This window comes from Bos indicus, chromosome 8 (assembly GCF_029378745.1).
Source record: "Bos indicus isolate NIAB-ARS_2022 breed Sahiwal x Tharparkar chromosome 8, NIAB-ARS_B.indTharparkar_mat_pri_1.0, whole genome shotgun sequence".
NCBI classification, from domain to species: domain Eukaryota; kingdom Metazoa; phylum Chordata; class Mammalia; order Artiodactyla; family Bovidae; genus Bos; species Bos indicus.
Window position 1 is genome coordinate 26227986 of NC_091767.1, and position 25550 is coordinate 26253535.

The 25550-nt window shown below is 38.1% G+C and overlaps 1 protein-coding gene across 3 annotated transcripts in view; it reads right to left on the reverse strand.

The window, feature by feature from the left end:
• ADAMTSL1 (ADAMTS like 1) overlaps positions 1-25550 on the reverse strand; it is a 1120558-nt gene that overhangs the window by 955581 nt on the left and 139427 nt on the right. The window lies entirely within an intron of this gene.

The window sequence follows — 25550 nt, forward strand, 5'->3', positions numbered from 1 at the left end:
CCTTACATGCCCACAGGAAAAACCATAGCCTTGACTAGACAGACACTTGTTGGCAAAGTAATGTCTCTGCTTTTCAATATGCTATCTAGCTTGGTCATAACTTTCCATCCAAGCAGTAAGTGTCTTTTACTTTCATGGCTGCAATCACCATCTGCAGTGATTTTGGAGCCCAGAAAAATAAAGTCTGACACTGTTTCCACTATTTCCCCATCTATTTCCATGAAGTGATGGGACCAGATGCCATGATCTTCGTTTTCTGAATGTTGAGCTTTAAGCCAACTTTTTCACTCTCCTCATTCACTTTCATCAAGAGGCTCTTTAGTTCCTCTTCACTTTCTGCCATAAGGGTGGTGTCATCTACATATCTGAGGTTACTGATATTTCTCCTGGTAATCTTGATTCCAGCTTGTGCTTCTTCCAGCCCAGCATTTCTCATGATGTACTCTGTGTATAAATTAAATAAGCAGGGTGACAATATACAGCCTTGACATACTCCTTTTCCTATTTGGAACCAGTCTGTTGTTCCATGTCCAGTTCTAACTGTTGCTTCCTGACCTGCATACAGGTTTCTCAAGAGGCAGGTCAGGTGGTCTGGTATTTCCATCTCTTTCAGAATTTTCCACAGTTTATTGTGATCCACACAGTCAATAAAGCAGAAATAGATGTTTTTCTGGAACTCTCTTGCTTTTCCCATTATCCAGCAGATGTTGGCAATTTGATCTCTGGTTCCTCTGCCTTTTCTAAAACCAGCTTGAACATCTGGAAGTTCACAGTTCATGTATTGCTAAAGCCTGGCTTGGAGAATTTTGAGCATGACTTTACTAGTGTGTGAGATGAGTGCAACTGTGCGGTAGTTTGAGCATTCTTTGGCATTGCCTTTCTTTGAGATTGGAATGAAAACTGACCTTTTCCAGTCCTGTGGCCACTGCTGAGTTTTCCAAATTTGATGGCATATTGAGTGCAGCACTTTCACAACATCATCTTTCAGGATTTGAAATAGCTCAACTGGAATTCCATCACCTCCACTAGCTTTGTTCATAGTGATGCTTTCTAAGGCCCACTTGACTTCACATTCCAGGGTGTCTGGCTCTAGGTGAGTGATCACACCATCATGATTATCTGGGTTGTGAAGATCTTTTTTGTACAGTTCTGTGTATTCTTGCCACCTCTTTTTAATATCTTCTGCTTCTGTTAGGTCCATACCATTTCTGTCCTTTATCGAGCCCATCTTTGCATGACATGTTCCCTTGGTATCTCTAATTTTCTTGAAGAGATCTCTAGTCTTTCCCATTCTGTTGTTTTCCTCTATTTCTTTGCACTGATTGCTGAGGAAGGCTTTCTTATCTCTTCTTGCTATTCTTTGGAACTCTGCATTCAGATGCTTATATCTTTCCTTTTCTCCTTTTCTTTTCACTTCTCTTCTTTTCACAGCTATTTGTAAGGCCTCCCCAGACAGCCATTTTGCTTTTTTGCATTTCTTTTCCATGGGGATGGTCTTAATCCTTGTCTCCTGTACAATGTCAGGAACCTCAGTCCATAGTTCATCAGGCACTCTATCTATCAGATCTAGGCCCTTAAATCTATTTCTTAACTACCCCAAAATACAGAAACCATATTTCAAAAAAGTGTGATTCTTCTTATAATCATATGCATCCTGGAAATACAGACACGTATTATATAAAGGTATCAGCTACTTATTTTCAAAAAATTTGGAGTGTAGATGCATGAAGATAAAATCATTATTTTACATATCTTAAAGCCACCTTAAAATTAACCATATTTAAATAATTATTTCTGATTCTTAAGGTCATGAACATATGTAACTGTCTTTCTCTATGTAACTCAGAATGAGTTAGCTAATGATGCCAGAATCCCAGCAATATCAGAAATATACACCTAGTAACTTGATTATTATTGCTGTTTCAGTTTCCATGCTGAAATCCTTTCTTTATCAGAAAGCATGATATCCTAAGACATGGGGTCCTTTGCCACTGATTGTACAATCAATTGATTGTACAAAGCTCAATCTGCTTTGTGGAGTATGTGAGATGATTCAAAGGAATATGGAGACACTATTTCAAATGACATCACATAGTCACAAGCTGATTTCTTTCATCACCTCTTTCAATCATTCTGATTGAGTGAAAGAGAATAGGTCATTGTTGAGGTTCTATTTTTTCCCTTCCTGAACACTTAATAATCTTTCATTTAACAACGAATGAACAGACCACAAGCACAGAGACTTGAACAGACAATAGTACATAATAGAATTTAATTACACTGTTTTATTTTCTTCGTATGTACTTTTACAGTTACCTTTGATCTATGGCCTGTGGCAGTGACTTTCCATTTCTCATAGTGATATAAAGTATACTCTTAAATGAATTATAAAGTGAGCTGAAATATATTAAATGTTAATAGTGCATGAAAAATGGCAATAATTATAAAGTAGGCATACAAATGACTCAACTTGGAGAAGGGAATGATGAAATATCATGGCTTAGCCCACTGTAATAAAAGATGAAAAACTAAACCCTTGAAGACATGCAGTTTCCTCACTCTGTGATCAGAAATGGCCAGCAAAGACAATAGCAATTCCATCTCCACACACAGGAAATTCTTACAGGCACATCTTAATGGAGATGGGAATCTGTCCCTTTGGATAACACATGAGTCAGTGCGGTGTACAGAGCTAATCTTCATGTTCTGGAGTTCACTGTGAACAAGGTTTTATATACATTTACTTTCCCAGCTGCAGAGAAGCTCTTGGAATTTGAAATTGTTTTTCCCCAAGGTACTGAATTGCTTCAAACATATTTAGTAAAAAGCTGTATCTTTATCAACCATCTCCTTGTTCCTGGATTTATTCTGAACTCAAAAAACAAAATATACAGCAAATTTTGTTGTATAAATCAATCTCCAAATACTGGGGTGATTCTGCTGGGAATGAGTACAATCCTGTTTGGTATTTCATTCCAACTTCATGACTCAAAGGTATCTCCAGAAAATATTAGCCTACCTGTCTATAAAGTTTTCTAAAACATATATAAAATTTGAAATTAAGCATTTCCAAACCTCAAAAACAGGTATGAATCTATAAGTTAAAAAGAAGCCAAGAAGCCAATGAGATTTCACAGAAATCTACTCATTGATCATCAGTTTTAAGCAATGTATAATAACTGTTTTACTGACACACATATTCATTAATGTTTACAATATTAGGCTTATGATATAGGGTATATAAAAGAGAAGAGAACCCCTGCTATCAAAGTATGAATATATAATAATATATCTGTATTCATGTATTAGATTCCTTAGAGTGAATGTAGAAATTATGGATTAAAGAGATGGTATTAGGAGTTTGACTTTATGTTCTTACAGAGAGGCTTTTGGAATTAATTCTGATGAAATGGGACTCTCAACATGTAAATGGTCAAAGAAACAGACAGAAAGTTCATCTAAGCCTGACTTTTCAAATTCCAAGTGTCTCTAGAATGCTACTGGAAACTGACAATTGGAAAGACTGAGACTCATCTGGGTTGGAGCAGATTAACATTTTGCAGCTTTCCCCCTGCACATCCCTACAGATTACATTGATCATTCTATTGTATGTCCCAACCCCCAAACACACATTCCCTTCTCCTTGGCTCTTTTGAATTAAACATCCCATCCAGATGCAAGTTCCCAGGAGGGGAAGCTCAAGACAGCTCAGTGCACTTCCTAGATCTACAGCTTGCTCATTTCAGAAAGCAGGTTTCCATATGGAGTTATAGCACAAGCATCTGTGTTTACCAATTTTTTTTCAACTTTGTGAAACGGAGAGGATTGATACAAATATACGTAGCTGAAGAATGAGGGAGGCAGTAGCGGGATGAAATAGGAGTCCTGCTATCACCCATTCTAAACCAGGATGAAAACTGGAGCCCTGGCTCTGGCATAGGACACCCACTTGTAGAGGATGTAGTGAGCCAGACTTTTTGGCAAGAGCCAGACGTAGAAGCTGCAGGAAGAGGGTGTTTCGTGACAGCCAAACCACTCAGCCTAAAACTTAATGCATGGGCAGACACTGGAAAGATAATTCTAGTTTACTTCTCTCAAATATTTTATCTAAGGGAAAGAAACCAAAGCATACTATCTGTGTGCATTACCCACAAGCTCCTCTGTGGCATAATGACTGAGGAGTATCATCCTGTTCTGGGTGATGGCCCCACCTCTGACATGCCCCACTCAACCTGGCCCTTCCCCTGCAATGGCTTCATTACCACAAAGAAGCACTGAATTTTGTCTGTTTTGAACACTTCTTGTCCTCTGGCTTCCTTCGGGATAGAAAATGAATATTTTCCCAACATGTTTAAAGAGAAAATAGATTTAAGCTATTTGGTTCAGAATATAATTTTTCCTCCTTAACTTAGTTAACTAAGCAATCTTGTGTAATAGGAACATAGTAAATCACTTGAATTTATTTAATTGACTTTTATTTGCATAATATGCTATGCAAATAGTTTCTTTTCAACAACCTAAGGAACAAAATGAAACTAAATTTGAGGAAATTAACAAAACCAAGAAGGAAGCAATGTTATTAAAGATCTGTTAATGGAAGGCTTCAACAACATCTCTGGCCACAAATCACAGGAAAAAATTGAAAAATATTTTTTAATTGAATTTTAAAAGCATTAGAATTGCTTTTCAGTGCCATTACTACACCCCCAAGACTAAATGAATAAAATACAACTATCCAACGGGTACTATAAATTTTAAGAATTATGTGTAATTCCTTAATTCCAAATGTCTGTTGTGACACTTCTTATAGACCATTCAAAATCATTTCATTCTTCTTATAAATCTCTGGGTTTGGCCCTTAACTCATTTACAATTAAGGGTAGATGACTTAAGACACATTAGATCACTTATGCATAGTAACAATGTAGTACTTACTGAATAAAAGGATAATTAATTACTGCATAACTTTCCTCACATATTTATTTTTAATGTTATTCTTCTTGCCTTGAGAATCCCATGAACAGTATGAAAAGGCAAAAAGATGTGACATTGAAAGGTGAACTCCCCAGGTCAGTAGGTGCCCAATATGCTACTGGAGAAGAGCAGAGAAATAGCTCCAGAAGGAATGAAGAGGAAGAGCCAAGTGGAAAAAACACCCAATTGTGGATGCACCTGGTGGTGAAAGTAAAGTGATGCTCTAAAGAACAATATCGCATAGGACCTGGAACGTTAGGACAATGAATCAAGGTAAATTGGAAGTGGTCAAACAGGAGATGGTCAAAGTGAACATCGACATTTTAGGAATCAGTGAACTCAAATGGACAGGAATGAACAAATTTAATTCAGATGACCATTAGATCTACCACTGTGGGCAAGGATCCCTTAGAAGAAATGGAGCAGCCCTCATAGTCAACAAACGAGTCCAAAATGAGGTACTTGGGTGCAATCTCAAAAATGACAGAATGATTTCAGTTCATTTCCAAGCCAAACCATTCAATATCACAGTAATCCAAGTCTATGCCCCAACCACTAACACCAAAGAAGCTGAAGTTGAATGGTTCTATGAAGACCCACAAGACTTTCTAGAACTAACACCAAAATAAAAGATGTCCTTTTCATCATAGGGGACTAGAATGCAAAAGTAGGAAGTCAAGAGATACCTGGAGTAACAGGTGAGTTTGGCCTTGGAGTACTAAATGAAGAAGGGCAAAGACTAGCAAAATTTTGCCAAGAGAATGCACTGGTCCTAGCAAACACCATCTTCCAACAACACTCTACACATGGACATCACTAGATGGTCAATATGGAAATTAGATTGATCATATATATTCCTTGCAGCCAAAGATAGAGAAGTTCTTTACAGTCAGCAAAAACAAGACTGGGAGCTGACTGTGCCTCAGATCAGGAACTCCTTATTGCAAAATTCAGACTTAAATTGAAGAAATAGGGAAAACCATTAGACCATTCAGGTAATACCTAAATCAATCCCTTACAATTATACAGTGGAAGTGACAAATAGATTTAAGAATTTAGGTCTGATACACAGAGTGCCTGAAGAACTATGGACGGAGGTCTATGACACTGTACAGGAGGCAGTGATCAAAATCATCCCTAAGAAAAAGAAATACAAAAAGGCAAAATGGTTGTCTGAGGAGGCCTTGCCATAGCTGAGAAAAGAAGAGAAGTGACAGGCAAAGGAGAAAAGGAAAGATATATCCATCTGAATGCAGAGTTCCAAAGAATAGCAAGGAGACACAAGAAAGCCTTCCAAAGTGAACAATGCAAAGAAATGGAGGAAAACAATAGAATGGAAAAGACTAGAGATCTCTTCAAGAAAAGCACAGGTACTAAGGAAGCTTTTCATGCAAAGTTGGGCACAAAGGATAGAAATGGTATGGACCTAACAGAAGCAGAAGATATTAAGAAAAGGTGGCAAGAATACACAAAAAGATTTTAATTACACAGATAACCACCATGGTGTGGTCACTCACCTAGAGGCACACATGCTGGAATGTGAAGTCAAGTGGGTCTTAGGAAGCATCATTATGAACAAAGCTAGTGGAGGTGATAGAATTCCAGCTGAGCTATTTCAAATCCTAAAAGATGATGCTGTGAAAGTGCTGCACTCAATATGCTAACAAATTTGGAAAACACAACAGTGGCCACAGGATTGGAAAGGTCAGTTTTCATTCCAGCCCCAAACAAGGGCAATGCCAAAGAATGTTCAGACTATCACACAATTGCACTCATTGCACATGCTAGCAAGGTAATGTTCAAAATTCTCCAAGCTAGGCTTCAACATTACATGAACCAAGAACTTCCACATGTACAAGCTGGATTTAGAAAAGGCAGAGGAACCAGAGATCAAATTGCCAACATCCATTGGATTATCAAAAAAGTAAGAGAGTTCCAGAAAAACAGTTACTGCTGCTTCATTGACTATGCTAAAGCCTTTGACTGTGTGGATCACAACAAACTGTGGAAAATTCTTCAAGAGATGGGAATACCAGACCACCAGACCTGCCTCCAAAAAAACCTGTATGCAGACCAAGAAGCAACAGTTAGAAATGGACATGGAACAATGGACTGGTTTAAAATTGGGAAAGGAGTAGGTCAAGGCTGCATATTGTCACCCTGCTTATTTAACTTATATGCAGAATACATCGTGTGAAATGCTGGGCTGGATGAAGCACAAGCTGGAATCAAGGTTGCTGGGAGAAATATCAATAACCTCAGATATGTAGATGACACCACTCTTATGGCAGAAAGTGAAGAGGAACTGAAGAGTCTCTTGGTGAAAGTGAAAGAAGAGAGTGAAAAAGGTGTCTTAAAGCTCAACATTCAGAACACTAAGATCATGGTATGCAGTCCTGTCACTTCATGGCAAATAGATGGGGAAACAATGGAAACAGTGACAGACTTCATTTTCTTGGGCTCCAAAATCACCATGGATGGTGACAGCAGCCGTGAAATTAAAAGACACTTGCTTCTCAGAAAAAAAAAGATGACAAAACTGTGCTTAGTTGCTCAGTTGTGTCCGACTCTCTGCCAACTCATGGACTGTAGCCTGCCAGGGTCCTCTGTCCACAGGGATTTTCCAGGCAAGAATACTGGAGTGGGTTGCCATGCCCTCCTCCAGGGATGACAAAACTAGACAGCATATTAAAAAGCAGAGACATTGCTTTGCCTACAAATGTTCCTATTGTCAAAGCTATGGTTTTTCCAGTAGTCATGTATGGATATGATAGTTGGACTATAGAGAAGGCTGAGCACCAAAGAATTGATGCTTTCAAACTGTGGTTCTGGATAAGTTTCCTGAGATTGCCTTGGACTGCAAGGAAATCAAACCTAAATCTTAAAGTAAATCAACCCTGAATATTCATTGGAGGGACTGCTGCTGAATCTGAATCTCCACTACTTTGGCCACCTGATGCAAAGAGCTGACTCATTGGAAAAGATCCTGATGCTGGGGAAGATTGAAGGCAGGAGGAGAAGTGGACAACAGAGGATGAGATGACTGGATGGCATCACCGCATCAATGGACATGAGTTTGAGCAAGCTCTGGGAGATGGTGAAGGGCAGAGAAGCCTGACATGCTGCAGTCCATGGGGCTGCAAAGAGTCAGACATGACTGAACAACTGAACAACAACAAATGCTATTTATTATATATTATATCTGTCATTTATTGACTAACATCAGCATTCAAATAAATTCTGTGATATTCTGAAAGCTACATTCACATTCAGAATCTTGGATCATTTTAACTCAGTATTAAACTCTGATTCATCTTTATCTGAAAAGACTCATATGAAATAAACATATTCTCTACCATTCACTTGTAAGTCAACCGTGACATCTTTCATTAGGAAAGAACTGTTATAAACCTGAAATGTTCCAGAAATAGAAGTCATTACATTGAAATATTCAGAAAATAAAGGCAAACTATTTTATGTTGTTCTAAATTATCACTTTCTCTCTAGGCCATCCTTAGCCATGTCTCTTTCATGAACTTATGTGCTTCATAAAATACCCACGCTTCCTGTTGTTGTTTTTTAATAAATCCACCATTGAATGTGACCTAAAGTGGTGACTCATAGTGATGTGTGTAGCTTGTGGGCTGGGCCCACCTTGCACACTGAAACTTAGACTTACAGCTGGTATATCCTGGTAAATGACAACGCAAACACTGCAAGCGTTTACTGGACCTCAGATTCTATGCACAAATCACTGCTCATTCGTCCACTGAAAACTGTACATGCTACTTCATAATCCAAAGTACTTTTATTATCAAAGACTCTGCAACGCAATGCATTTTGCCTAATGCACAGACTCAACTAAACAGGCCACAAACTGATCTCTTTGAAATACAAGACAGAATGATTTATGAGAGACAAGGAACTACAGTTTGTTTTCAGATGATGTAACATCAACTTCTGATAAACTCATTTCAAAGAGTACTGAATGCAATGAGCACACAGCACAATTCTAACTTCTATGGTAGTCCCTAATCTGATCCTCACTGAGGAAACAAGATGAGGTCACGTGAATCAGTCCAGGGTCAGTTCCAGTCCACATGCAGGGAAGCAACAATGTAGTATTTTATACTTCTGTAGTTTAAGGGGAAACCGCCCATCCACTATCATTGTTTAAGCTCCAGAGCAATTCTATGAGACAATCAAGGAAAGAGTTAGGAGTACCAATTTCCATGGAAGTACAAACTGAAGCTACAATTTGTAGTGAAAGCAAATACATATTATAAGATATCAGGGAAAAAATGAGAAATTAATGAGAAACAAAAGAAGGCTACATGAAAGAAAAACCTACTCAACTTTAACCACGCAAGCATTTCATAAATACTGTCATAGCCCTTCCTTCTCTCACAGTAGTTGCCAATGCTACCACCACAGATGCCAAGTGGCAGTTCAAAGGTCACACAGCTACTAAGTGCAACTTAGGTTTGGTTAAAATTCTCTGATGATGTCATGGTTCTTTCTTCCATTACTCTTACTCCCTGGGTTGGGAGGTATAGAATTTGGATTTTCTGAAACCCCTCCTCTGTCTCAATAAATAAATAAAACAAAAAAACAGAAGACTACTCTTAGAATAAATGACACTAAAACCCTCATTGCAAAAGAGTTTGAATCACATTATCATGAACAGGCAGAATTCTTCTCCTGTTCAGTTTGAGTCACTTTCTCAGGTAGGTGACACGATACCTGTTTAACTTGTATGGTAAAGAAATAAAAAGGAGGCAAAACACCCCTGTTTTCTATCACTGACATTTTCTGGTCCAGCAAGGACAAGCCCGAGAGGTAATAAGTTCCTATCTGCTAAATGTGGGGAAAAGCTAGTAACGCAATTCTAAGGACCTGAGAGTTGCTACAAATTGAGGTGGGAGTGGTGAGAAGAATTACAGAGCTAACCTGACTCAAATCAGTAGGGTAGACATGTCAGAGCGAAAATAAAAAGAGGTGTTTTCTAAGGAAACAAATACAAGAAGCAATAAATGATAGGCATTTCTTGTTTCTTTGCCAAACTTCTACAGGCAGCTTACTAAATCAGTTTTGTGTTTAGTCTTGCCCAACAAGTCAGAAGCTGAAACTGGTAATAAGGATAATCATAGAGACTTTGACCCTCCATGGACAGAAGCCAGATTCTTATCCATTTTTTGAAACGAAGAAAACAAAATATTGCAGGTGGCTTAGCCCATAGGGTCATTTTACAGATTATCTGAATTGCTTACAACAGTAACTGAACAGACTTGCAACAGACAACCACATGAAACCACAGATGGAAAGTCTTTGTAAATACAACTATTTGACCCAGGCTGAAGAAAGGATTAAACATATACTCTAAAGTGAAAACAAGTGGAAAGCATATACGGTATGCTACCATTTGCATTTAAAAAATGCGTGTGTGTGTATGTGTGTGTGTGTAAGCATAAACCAACTCTAAAAAGGTACTTATGTCACAGTCAATAGTGGTCAATTCCAAGGAGCTAAACTGAGTTGCTAGGGATCGACAGAGGAAAAGAGACTTATCTTTATATTCTATTTTATACCTCTTAAATTCGGTGCTATGAAACTATATTGCCTATTCAAAAAAAAAAAATTGAAGCTTTTTTTGAAGAAAGGTTTGTTAAGGACTTTTGAGTTAGGAGGGGAAAATGCACATAAAGAGAATTTAAAATGGTACCAAAGTAAGATTTACAATACAGGTTGAGAAATCAAGCCAAATTCTGTATTTTCATTTAATTCCAAACTGTAATGTTTCAAAATTTAACGAGTGAGGTAGAAATCCACTTTTACAGCTTAGAAGTATAAAAATATGGGATAAACAAACATCCCTGAGTAAGATTTTACAAGGTCAAGAGCAGTCATTTAAGAGTAACCTTGTTGTATTTGCCTTTACACAGAGTCCCTGAATCTACTGTCGAGTCTGTGTGCACACGTAAGAGTATCTACTTCTTTATCAGTGTCTGGGGAAAATTCCATGTTTCACTAAAGCCTATCAAAGTCATACCATAAACTGTACTATAATTATATGTCATGTGTATCAAAATATGACTAGGCTTGAATATGCTTGCTTCTCTAACACCATTTCTCCCACTAAATTAAGAGATGGCAGTTTTATACACATTTCAAAATTTTACAAAATACATGACACAAAATTCGTACCATAAGTGACTCAACAAAATAAAAAATACTCAGTTTGATTCAATTAGCACTTACTGAGCATCGTCAAGACCCCAGCTGCTGTCCCAGCATTGAAAAATGCAAAGGTGAGCTACGTCCTATCTTTGCAAGGAGTTAATGGTCCAGTGGGAAAATTAAGTTCTAGGGGAGACTGTGTGATGAGTGTTATATACATCAAGAGTTTGTGTTGATGACACCCTGCAAGCCAATGAAGCACAGAATTTAATGGAAAACTGGAAATATTTGAGAAAGAAGGAAAAAAAGGAGGACAAAATAGTGGACAGAGACCAAGTAGCAGAGGTTAATCTTAAGTAAACATTAAACACCATTAGTCCTTAGACTTAAATAAGAACATGCTTTTATCATTGGCGGAAGTTTATCCCAAAGCTAAAATGCAGGAATCTCCATAAAATTTGCAAGTATTGCAAACTTTCAACTTGGAAGCTCACGTTGGCCCGAGGAGTAATTTGTTAGAAATTTAAAACTGGCAGTTACATCTGTGGTTTCTTCTGCTGGAATTGTTCTTGTTAAAGATTTATGGGAGGAAAACCTTCCTCCTTGGCTTATTCATAAAATAAAATGGTGTAGGAATACAATAGATACACAGACAAAGATGTTTTAATATGTTCTTCTCTGTGCATTCACAACATAAGGACAAAGCAAGTTCTTTGATTTGGAAAGAATTAATGAGACTCATTTCGTGGGTCAGAGTGTGGAGTTTTATATTGTTTTCCTCATGTGAGCAATGCCAGTATTTATATTGTATCAGTGTGAGTCCATTCATCACCAAATCCTCATTTATAGTTAAATTCACTGAAAAAGGAGTGTGTCCATAATATTCACAATGATGGTACATTACATTCTGGAATGTAACAAATGGCACACATACCAATGAGATGTAGTATTTTCTTTCCAAAGATTAATCTTATGATGGGATGATGGCTAAAGTAAATAGAGCTGTTGTATATTAAACAAAGATTCCCAGGGAGCTCATGTGCCCATTTAGTCTCTTCTCTTTGTAGAAATGTTATTTTCAGGCACCCCCAAGATAGACTCACCTGGCATCTAGGGATGGAAGGGATTATTTCCTGCTCTTAATTAAGGTGACTGTACTCAGACTACTAATTAAATAGAAAAAAAAAGATTATTCTAGATTACTCAACACTCTTGGATTCTTTCATCTGTTGTTTCATTCATCTCCTCTTTCAAGCTATCCATTCTCTTACCCATCCATTCTGCAAATACTTATTTAGACACTTTGATGTGTCTATCCATTCTCTTACACATTCATCCTGCAAATATTTATTTAGATACTGCCATGTACCAAACTCTTTGTTGGATGCTGAAGACACAATAATGAACAAGGTAGTGGGTTTCCCTTTCCTTACCATTTATATCCTATCCAGGGAGACGAAGGAAAACAACCAACCAGATGACCATGCGCTCATAGTAGAGATATGCGGTCTCAAGAAGAAATACATAGACAACTAAGATGAATAATATGGGGGATCTAATTGGAGAAGGCAATGGCACCCCACTCCACTACTCTTGCCTGGAAAATCCCATGGACGGAGGATCCTGGTGGGCTGCAGTCCATAGGGTAGCTAAGAGTCGGATATGACTGAGCGACTTCACTTTCACCTTTCACTTTCATTCATTGGAGAAGGAAATGGCAACCCACTCCAATATTCTTGCCTGGAGAATCCCAGGGACGGGGGAGCCTGGTGGGCTTCCGTCTATGGGGTCGCACAGAGTCGGACACGACTGAAGCGACTTAGCAGCAGCAGCAAACAAGACTAGTTCAAAGAAGATGCCCTTTCAACTCTGAAAGAATGACATTAAAACCCAATCCACTGGACCGAGAGTTTATTATACTAAGTGAAGCAAATCAGACAAAAACAAATATTATATTGTTTATATGTGGACTCTAAATTAAATCACAAATGAACTTATTTATAAAACAGAAACAGACTCACACAGAAAACAGACTTATGGCTACCAAAAGGGAAAGAGGGGGAGAGATAAATTGGGAGTAGGGGATTAACAGATGCATACTAGCATTTATAAAATAAATAACAGGGATTTACTGTAGAGCACAGGGAACTATATTCAACATCTTGTAGTAAACTATGATGAAAAAGAACAGAAAAAAGACATAGATAAATATGTAAATATAAAACCAATTAACTTTGCTGTACACCTGAAACTAACACAATATTGTAAATCAACTATACTTCAATTAAAAAAAAAAAAAAAACCATCTAGAGTGAGGAAGAATTCAGCTGATCAGAGTACTTGAAAGACCATCGAGGGCAGAGGGAGTGACATGGGTAAAGGCTATGAGCAGAGAGAAGCTTGGACGGTCCAGCAGACAGAACTGGAGCCAGGTGGTCAGATGGTGGTGGCAAGACATGACTTCTGAAGTTGAGCTGGATGATGTAGGATCTACAGCCCAAGGTCAGGCCACAGTCAGATTTTCATTTTAAAGAGATGTCTCAAACTATTCTTCCAGAGAACTAGATACGGAATTTGTTTATATGAGTTTTTCCTTGTTTTCAATACTTGAGTCACAAGCACCCCTCAGCTGGGATAAGAAAACTTGCAAATCCACCTGTGGCCAAACTTCCCTGTATTTTCATGGGCATTTTGGGAATATGCTTCTAACCATTATATTAGGAGAATACAATAATTTTTGCCACATAAAAAAAATGTGTTCATTTCCCTATGCATGATGTTTGTATAAACCATTCGTTAAACTAGCACCACATAACCAGTTTCCCATAAATGAGATAGTAAAGAAACAGTTCAGCTTCCTATTGTAATATTTCTAAAAGATTCTCCATGATAGAGGGAAAAATCATCTGACTCAACACTGCACATCAATTTCACACTGTAGTAAGACTGAGTGTAGAGTCATTCTTTATGTGAAAACTGCAAAGCCTGTGGTCTCCACAGCCTTCAGGAAAAAAGTTCCAAAGAGGCCACACTATACAGCTTCTGGGGGGATCTGGGTCACAGGGAGTTCTCTGCTTGAACAAACATGGAAATTCTCCTCCACAGGGAAAATGTGAAGCCCACTTGGGTGTTTCCAGATGCCCTTTAAAGCTGTTCCCTAGTGAGAGGTTCCTGGTTGATGAAAGGGAGAATCCGACCCAGCAAAAAGTGATGGCGTGTCTAGGTTAGACACCAGTTTTCAAAGAAGCCAGTAGAGAGAGACAAATGAAAAGAGGAGACAAGGAATTGAAGACAGGGCAGGAGGTGATAGTGAGCACAGCCAGGCTAAGCAGAAACACAGAGGGGGCTCTTCTGTGGGGTCCAGAGAACAGACATTTCCCCACTGCAGAGCTACCTGGAGGGTCTTCAAGATTAGACGTGTGTTTGTGCACTTAAAGTTCCTCCTCTTGGCCAGCTACCACACTCTGAACTGCTTGCCATGTTGAGATTTGTAGTTTTCAACTATCTAAGTCTCTTTTTATTGCCTCTCCTTTTGCTCCCTACCTCCCACAAAAATAGACCTTGCCAACAAAGAACCAGCTCCCTGTGTGTTGTTTATACTGAGACCCTGTAAGGAAGCGCCAACAGGTTCCCCTCAGAAGGTAGAATGAGTCATCTGCCTGCCGCAGCGGAGCTGCGGAGCTGCGGGTAACATTAACCTCTAAGCTGCTGCTGTGGGCGGCCCTGATGGAGCCCACTCTGGGGATCAAGGATGTGAAACCAGCCCTAGTCCAGGCTGTCATACACTAAAGGAATGTAAGCCTGCCTCCTTTTCATGACAGCAGACATCCAGGTCTCCTCACTGAAAACTTACCCCTCCAGACCTGCACTTCATAATTTTGAAAAACTGTTTTATGGTTTGTTTGTTTTTTTTTTAAAAAGAGATTGCTTTACAGTATTTTTATCTTAAGAGAAGGGCCAAGGAGGATAAAAGGTTTTCGCTTTTGCTGAGAGGAAAAAATAAAGTCATCCCTCCTGAATATCCACCTATTTCCAAGGTCCCTTTCCCCTTACAAGGTGAATCATAGCTGGTATTTGTCATGATGATCCGATCAGTATCTTAAGCAGGAAAATCTTCCATAAAATGTTTACTGCCACAGCAGCATTTCGAATTAATGAGTCTATTGGTTCAAATTAATTTTTATTGGAATATAGTTGTTTTACCATGCTGTGATAGTTTCTTCTGTACAGCAAAATAAATCAGCCATACATATTCACATGTCCCCTCTTTTTGGACTTTCTTCTCATTCAGGTTACCTAGAGCACTGAGTAGAGTTTCCTGAACTATACAGTATGTTCTCATCAGCTACCTATTTTATACATAGTGTCAATACTGCATATGTCAATCCCAGTCTCCCAGCTCCTCCCACCATGCACCTTTCCTTCTTGGTATCTATACAACTGTTCTCTACATCCGTGTCTCTATTTCTGTTTTGCAAATAGGATCACCTTTGGAAGGAATGATGCTAAAGCTGAAACTCCAGTACTTTGGCCACCTCATGCGAAGAGTTGACTCATTGGAAAAGACTCTGATGCTGGGAGGGATTGGGGGCAGGAGGAGAAGGGGACGACAGAGGATGAGATGGCTGGATGGCATCACTGACTCGATGGACGTGAGTTTGAGTGAAGTCCGGGAGTTGGTGATGGACAGGGAGGCCTGGCGTGCTGCGATTCATGGGGTCGCAAAGAGTTGGACACGACTGAGCGACTGAACTGAACTGATATTTCTAGATTCCACATATATACTTTAATATATAATTTTTGTTTTTAATCTTTCTGGATTACTTCAATGAGTACATTTTCAAACTCTTCAGGAACTAAACATGAAAGTATAGATAACATCTGAGTACCCTCACAAAGACTTCCAGCTCATATTTTGAGTATTAGACCTTGTTAAGGAAGGCAAAAGCATGACTTGGACTTGTAAAATCTAAGAAATTTAAAACCAAAGCCAGAGCGCCATCCTAATTTACCCCAGCACACTTCTCTATCGCAAATATTCTAAACTGCCAGGGGTATGTGTGGATTCCTTGATTGTACGCACGGCACACTCTAAGACACAACACTGTGGCCATTAGGTGACATACAAATGCCACCTGCCTCCAGGATTCCTTGTGGTTGTAATTTTGAAAGACAGTGGAATTTTAGAAGGGAACCCTAGCAAAGCAAAAGCCACTTTGGTCTTTGTACATACATTAAGCATTTCATGTACAGATATTCAAGTAGCTCTTAGGGGTTTACTTATAGTTTATAGAAGGATTTTTAGATGAAACTTTATAGTTTCTATGAGAAAACTTTAATCCACAAAAGCACAACGTGACTGACCCTACTTTTACTCACTTCCTTTGACCGGGGTGTGGCAGCACTTACCACGTGGAGGAAAGGTAACGCAATTACAATGATTATAAACAAATGTTTTGAAAACAGAACCAATAAAACCAGCTTGTGATAGGGAGGCCCAAAGTCTTATATTTTACGATTCGGTTTGTGAGAATAGCTGCATAACTGCTTTTACTACACTAAGAATAGGTGCTGAAAAGAACCCTGTTATTACTTGAATATTTTGGTTGCGATACCAAGTCCAGTCATTCTGCCCAGATTTGTAGGAAAACTGCTCAGTAGAGACAGCCGCAGTCCGTTCACAGGATGCATGATGCTGCGTCCAAGGACAGCACTGACTCCACGTCCCTAGGGTGCAGTCATTCCGCGCTGACTCCGTGTCCCTGGGGTACAGTGCTTCTCGCGTGCTGACTTCATACGCTTGGGGTGCAGGGTTTCTCATGCCAGAAATCCACTCCCTTCTCTCCAGGGGTGCCAGGTGGGACTGGGCATTTGCCCTCATGTCAGAATCAATGTCCTTCCGAACTCTGTATGATATTCGAAGTAAACAGTTGGACCAGTTCAGTTACTTATTCTACAAAGGGATTTGTTTTAATGTTTTTTTAAGTAAAAGGAAGCAAAGAAAAAACATCAGAGTCATATATTATAAAAAGCAGCCCTCCTCCATCCCAACTACCAGCAGAACAATGTCAATTTCTAATTTTAAACTCATCCTGCCAAGCATCTGGATACATATGGAACTATCTAGATAATGAAAAGACAACTTCGATAGAAAAGGAGTTTTCTTAAACACTACCCGTGTGCATTCAACTTCAAATCTTTTACTTAATAGCTGAAGACACTAGTAAGTTGAAGTCCCTGATCTGTAAGTTGGATACAACATCCCAAGGGTGGTTGGAATAACTCAATGAAAAAGTATGTGCTAGCTTAATAGCACCTAATAAAAAAGACTCCCAATGTTCATCACAGCACTGTTTATAATAGCCAGGACATGGAAGCAACCTAGATGTCCATCAGCAGATGAATGGATAAGAAAGCTGTGGTACATATACACAATGGAGTATTACTCAGCCATTAAAAAGAGTACATTTGAATCAGTTCTAATGAGGTGGATGAAACTGGAGCCTATTATACAGAGTGAAGTAAGCCAGAAAGAAAAACACCAATACAGTATACTAACACATATATATGGAATTTAGAAGGATGGTAACAATAACCCTGTATACGAGACAGCAAAAGAAACACTGATGTATAGAACAGTCTTTTGGACTCTGTGGGAGAGGGAGAGGGTGGGGTGATTTGGGAGAATGGCATTGAAACATGTATAATATCATGTATGAAACAAGTCACCAGTCCAGGTTCGATGCACGATACTGGATGCTTGGGGCTGGTGCACTGGGACAACCCAGAGGGATGGTATGGGGAGGGAGGAGGGAGGAGGGTTCAGGATGGGGAACACATGTATACCTGTGTTGGATTCATTTCAATATATGGCAAAACCAATACAATATTGTAAAGTTAAAAAATAAAATTAAATTAAAATAAAAAAAGACTCAATAAATACTGGTTCCACTCCCACAGCACGTGTAACACATAGGTTGAGCATAGACTACATACTATAGGTTGAGAAGACTATAATCCAACATGTTAACATAAGTTATCTCTTAGAGGTAGGATTGCAAGTAATTTATTCCTTGGGCTTTTTCATAGTCTCAGTTTTCTATGTTGTGTATGTATATGTGTATATGTACACATATATAATGTATGAACACATACATATATAAGACATATGTCTGTATCTAGATATCTTGTGTAATCAGAAAAATATGCTAGATAAAAGATGTGGACAAATAATTGCTAGTATAAATAAAATCTGCCCTTTTATGTCTGGGGCTGTGCAGTCTACTAAAACATTGTGAATAAATGAAAGTATTATACCATTTTCTACACTTTCACACCAACAGAACACTGACCAAAATGTCCTAAACAGTAAAAGCAGAATACCGACTATTAAAAAAGACAAAAATTTCACTCCAAAAAACACTCTTTTCTACATTTGTAATAAATTGTAAGATCGGGATTGACATATACACACTGCTATATATAACGTGTGTGTGTGTGTGTGTGTGTGTGTGTATTAATAATAAGGACCTGCAATATAGCACAGGGTACTCTACTCAATAGACTGTAATGGCCTATATGAGAAAAGAATATAAGAAAGAGTGGGTATACGTATTACTAATTCACTCTGCTGTACACCTGAAACTCTCACAACATTGTAAATCAACTACACTCCAATACAAATTAAAAGCGCTGTCTGATAACTATAATGGCTTGAAAGATACAGAAGAGTAACCAGTCTTGCCCATGTTTTTTCCTTGAAGCCTGCTCAGAGTCTGGTGCATTGTAAGTGCTCAGGAAATATTTGTTCAAAGAACTAATAAATTAATGTAGAATGAGAGTGATGGATAATCATAATGGCTTTCATGGTTTCTATTTTTTTTCTTGTTAATAAAAAGACTTGAACAAGTAATGCCCAAAGAAATACATTCAGAATGAGACAAGACTGGCTGACAATTAAGAAGGTGGATTACATCATATGATTACTAAAATATACAACCTTCTGTGAAATCAGAAAATGTCTCCTGTTTGTGAAAATTAAGGAGGTGTTATGCCTAAGACATACCAAACCCATTTCCCTATAATAGCTGGAAACAAATTCATCTCTTTACTGTCAAAAACCATGATAATTTTAATTCCCAAGAGGACATTTTTTTTTAGAAAATAAAAGTATGCTATAAGAAGCAATGAAATAGATGCTTCCTCCCTTTCTTGCCCTCTCCACCTCACTATTTAATTTAGGACAAAAGCTAAAGCAGAGATTGTTCTCATCAGAGTAGCACTTACCCCCAGGGCAGCTGTCCTACCTGAAGGCCTTCGCCATGAAGGTGAGCCTGAACACTCAGGCAGTATAAAATATTATATAAGGTATATAAAATAGATAACCAACAAGGACCTACTTACTGCATAGCACAGGAAACTCTACTCAATATTCTGTAATAACATATATGGAAAAGAATATGAAAAAGAATGAATTTGAATGAATATATGTATGCATATAACTGAATCACTATGCTGTACACTTGAAACTGACACATTTTAAATCAACTGTACTCCAATAAATTTTTTAAAAGATCTTATCTAAACAGAATATTAAGAAAAAAAAAAAAAAAAGGTCCTTGAGCTCTCAGATTCTGAGATCCCATTTCCACACAAAACTGCAAGAAAATAATCACATATCTGGTGTTCTCTTATCTTTATGGGTTTTTATTTTGACCCAGTTTGACCCAGTCAAAAATCAAAGAAATAAAACATCTCCCTAAGGTTTACTTGAAAGACTGAAGAAACAGAAGGGGTGAAGCTTTCAGAAAGATAATCTATTTCTTAGATTTCCATGTTCAAACTTATTAGCTCCTGAAAAGATACAGCCATGAGAACATGGTAAAGATGATTTTACTCCAGTTTGTGTTAATTCTCACAGCTTCCAAAATGTATAGAGGATTTCGTGCTCTGACTTTCAAAACATGTGACATCTCACCACCCAGTATAAAACACAATGAAAGTGAAATTCTTTGTGACCCCATGGACCATACAGTCCGTGGAGTTCTCCAGGCCAGAATACTGGAGTGGGTAGCCTTTCTCTTCTCCAGGGGATCTTCCCAATCCAGGGATTGAACCCAGGTCTCCTGCAACTGCAGGCAGATTCTTCAACAGTTAAGCCACAAGGGAAGCCCATAAAGCACAATGGGGCTAACTGAAAAACAACATGAGAAAGACTCTTCAAAAGATAAACTGAGAAAAATGACAATGGTGATGATGTTAATACAGTGCTTGCTACACGCATCTTCTTTTTGTTTTCTTTAATCCCCAGGACAACGATTACTATTGGCCCCACATTTCAGCCAAAGCAACTGAGGCATCAAGAAAGCAGGGAGCCTAATCACAGATAGGTGAGGCAGGTAGGAGACACAGAGTTGCCAAGCACAGTCAAGGCCTTTCTGACCCCAATCTCTTATTTCCAGCAAGTTCACCCACTTTCAGCAAGTTCACCAACTCTCAGGGCCTTTCATACTGGGTCCTCTGAATGGAAGACTGTCCTTGTCTCTCCATTGGCACAGCTCCTACTCATCTAAAATTCAGGTTAAACACCACTGCTTCAGAAAAAGTTTTACCTGTCTACTCAACCTCAAGTAAGTACTTCATTATTCTCTTGCTCCTCATCTTGTTCTTTTCCTTTAGGACATTTACCTGTATGAAGTATGCATTTATTTGTGTGCTTATGTATATGGTGATTGCTTTCTGACCTAGACTGTGAGCTCTAGACAGGCAAGAACATTATCTCCAAATGTAATTGTTAAATAAATATTTGTTGGCTGACTGACTGACTGAAATAAGTATAACACTGATTTTCAAAAGATGGAAACGAAGACCTCCTGGTACTTTGCACTCCACCTATTCTAAACACAGGAGCTCCTTTGATTATCTGTTCATGTCTTGAACTAACTTAAAAAATGTTCAAGGGACTGTTAGAAGAAAAATTTGGAAATGACTCTACTAGTCCCTGATATTTCTCTATATCGACAGATACAGACAATCAATGAGGTATGAGAAAATCTACTTAGGTCTACCAAGCTCTGTTTATGCAGACAAGGTAGTGTAATAAACAAACCAACGGAAAGAGCAATGGAAGAGCTATCTCAAAATATAGATGTGAAACAAAATTTTGACAAAGTCACTCTTCTTCCCAAAAGCTTCAAAATGAGACCCTCTCCTCTATTTTATTTATGCCATATTAGATAAATAGCAATTTGATAGGCATATGCCATTTAAATAGAATATACAAAACAAATAGCTTAACTGTATTTGCAGAATGCCCACTTAATCCAGGAGTTCCCTATACATTAAAAAAATTCTAAAAAGTTATCTGTATCCTTCCATCTTTCTCACTCTCCAGCAAGAACTCAATTCTGGGGCTGAAGCCATGTTTCCCAAGAGGACATGAGCTACTGAAATGGTCCCTTTGTGTCTATCCCTGGTCAGATGTTCCAAGTATCCCTCCCTTTCCCTTCATTGATGACATTCTCCCACTCAGTCCAGCTTCCAGCCTAGAGTAACACAGTAAATGATAACTAGTCTTTATAGTCAAGATATTTTAAGGAATAAGTAAGGAGACTTACTGATTAGGATGGAATTCAAGAGCACTAAAATCACAGTGTGTAGGAAAAAATATCACATCAAAACTGATATGCAACAATCATATTAGCAACATTAGAATTACAAAAGAATTTCCTTGTTTTACTAAAAGAAATGTTTTGACACAGAAACATGGCAGCCTCATTGATGACACAGCCTACACCTCTCCCTTTCTCCACTTATACCCACAAGGTGATTCGTGCTCCCAACCTGTGTCACCTGATACAATGTCCCTTTAAATGTTCCTGTGGCCCTTGATAAGAGTGACTCAGCACAAAATGTTCATGCCAATAAAGTTAGTCATAAAATAAAATTAGGAAATAATAATATCAATCAAATCAGTACTAAAATACAATCAGCCTGAAACTAGTCTAAAAACAGTGAAAATAATTTTTTAAAAAACAAGTAAAGTTAGCCTGTAGACATAAAGTCCAGACTTCCCACAGTGCTTTTTTTCAAAATGATCTGATTTGGAGGAAATATATTTCCAGCTCCAATATTATTTCACAGAGGGCTTAATTTGATAAAATAAAGAGATTCCTCCAGGGTGGAGCAGCTGTACCAGTTTAGAGATTTGGCATATGATTTGAGGCTAGAATCCTTTAGATAATAATTAAATTACTTTTTATTCTTTTTACAGGGGAAATTCTTATTAAAAAGTCACTTCTGGAAGGTAGCAGATTACTGACTCCAAACCTAAGTATTTAATAATTTGTTATAGATATATGAAAACTTGACTAAAACAGTCTATTGGTATTTATATTTGCTTTTAGAAAGGATTACCTATTTATCAGAAAATTTTAAAGTAAACTTAAAGAAAGTATTTGGTATATCAAAATCCACTAGTTAATGCTCAGACCATATTTTTACTTTAATTTTAGTAGTTTAAGTAGGATATCTTGTGTCTCCTATATAATGAGATTTTAACTCCATACAATTTAAGTTTTTATTCAATGTCATTCTAGGTTGTGAGAAAACTCTAACAGTATCTAAAATTTTCCATTGGATGACTGAGACCATTAAATTTGCTTGCAAAAATATGTAAACATAGATAACATATCTGTTGCACTTCCTTTGGCTACAGGGGATGGAAACTCTCAACTCAAATGCCTTACAAAGCAAAGATATTTTTATCCTAGACAATAAGATGTCTGAAAATAGGAGGCTTCAGGTATAAATATATCAGAATTCTAAGTAGATTTCTTTCTGACCGTTGGCTCTGTCCTTATAGTGTCTCCATAAAGTGTTTATCATTGAACAAGATCTCCATATGCTCACATTATGCCCCTGCAATTCCAGTCACAATATCTAGACATACCAATGTTCAAAGAAAGGAGAGGGGCTTTCTTTTCCCTCTTTTAATTTTTAAGAGCAAGAAAATCTTTCCTAGGCTATCCCACTGAAATTTTCCTTTTCATCTCATTGGCCAGAATTGTGACAAATTACCATGCTGAAAATGATCACTAGTAGAGGCCAAAACTGATCACCAGCCACACCATTAACTAGTCAGGATGTAGCAGATTGAACTGTGTTCCTGAAAAAGATATGTCCAAGTTTTAAGCCTTGGCAACTGTAAGTGAGAACTCATTTAGATGTAATTGAGCTAGGGATCGTGAGATGACATCATCCAGAATTTAGGGTGGGCCCTAAATGCAAAGACTGTGCACTTTTAAGAGAAAAAGAGAGGAACAGCAGACATAGAGAAGAAGGTGATGGAAAGATGGAGGCAGAGGTTGGAACAATACAACCACAAGCCTAATAACACCAATAATTGCCAGCAACTGCCAGCCACCAGGAGAGAAATGTGGACTGCATTCTCTCTCAAGAAGGGATCAATCCTGCTGACACTTTGATTTTAAACTTCTGACCTTCTCAAATCTCAGAGAATAAATTTTTGTTGTTTAAGCCACCCAGTTTGTTGTACTTTGTTATAGCAGCCCTAGATAATTCTAACGGGGTCTAATCTCTAGAACTGGATTATCCTTTCTGAAGCACAGGATGACATGGAAAAGAGTAGTGTATGAACAAAGCTGGTTAGGTAGGAGGTGGGCAACTAAGGATGTCTGCTTATACATTTTTCTATTTCTCAAATCTCAACCATTCAGAAAATCTTTAATAGGGAAGAACAAATCTAACTCCATATTAGATCTGCTCCTTTTGCTTTAACCTTTGTGCTTTGTTGCTTGTGCTTCACTCATGCTGGTTCTGTCCTTTTGTAAAAGAATGTTGCCTATAGCCTGAAACATGAAGGATAGCCTATTTCAGGGCTCTGACCTTTAAGAGTCCATTTATATAGAGATAAAAAGTTGCAGAACAGAGAATAACATTTATTTTTTTGGAGGTTACAGGAACATCTGACCTCTGTGGACAGCTGCAACAACAAAGGATTCCAACACCAAAAATTTACAACAACCTACTTCACCCTTCCCTCACCTTGCCTTTAAAAGTGCTTTGCTGAAACACTTTGAGGAGTTTGGGGTTTGGGGGGCACCAGCTACCTGTCTCCTTGCATGGGGCTGCAATAAATCTTCCTCTGCTCCAAACTCCATTGTTTCAGTATCGTTTGGCCTCACTGTGTTATCAGACACACAAAAGTTGTTCTGTAACAATCTCCTTCTTAAACATTTCAGAATAGTTTTAGATTTACAGAAGCATTGTGAAGATAGTACAGGGTTCCACACCAAACTTCTATTATTAACATCATACATTAGTATGGCCATTTATTATAATTAACAAACCAATAGTCGGACATGACTGAAGCAACGCAGCAGCAGCAGCCATATTACTATTAGTTAACTTATTCATATTTCCTTAGCTTTCACCTATGTCTTTTTTCTGTTCCAGTATTCAACACTTAACAGTATATATAAAAACAAGTGGAAATTTGCCTTTTTAAAAAAACTATGCAAAATTAAAAAGCATGATTATAAAAATCATTATGAAATTTGTATATGCACACATTTCCACACACATTTCTTGCCCAAGGAAACATGGGAAGAATGAGTTCACAAAAAGACTCTATAGAGTATAAATAAGTGAAAAATGGGTTGATGAAAAAATAAACTTTTTTTCAAGAATAGCCTAAAGATAAGAACAAAAATGACCTGGTAAATACTATGATACCCAGAAGAGACATTACCAAAGCTGCAACATTTCCAAATAAAAACTCTAACAACTCTTCCAAGATAAAGATGCTAGGAACATGATGTGTTTATTCCCTGTTCCTAAAGGGGGAGGTTATGACAGTTCCATGCTCCATACTCAGTTCCTTTCACCATTCAGTCTCTCCCTTGCTGATTTTAACCTCCTCTTAGAGCTTCAAGCTTGACCTCTGGCAGAGGACTCGTTTCTTTATTTTCCTTCCCTGATCTCTACTGTCCTCCCACCTGTTAGATGACTCTACTTGAGGTGGGGGGGGAGGGTCAATAATCTAAACACTGAAAATATCTCTTTACAAATCAACTAGTTGCAGAAGTACTTCTCTCAGTATTAGTAGAAGTTAGAATCCAACCTAAAAATCACTTTTATTCCTCTTTGCCTGTACCCTATGTCTGATTACATGCCAATATGCCAATTTTAACCTTTCAGGTGGATCCAGTTTGTATGTTCCCAAACACTTAGCAAGCTAGCCTCACTGTCCAAGAGGTGAGCACCATCTAACAAATGGCCCCCTCCTCAGTTCAGCTCAGTCGCTAAGTTGTGTCCGACTCTTTGAGACCCCAATGGACTGTAGCACGCCAGGCCTCCCTGTCCATCACCAACTCCTG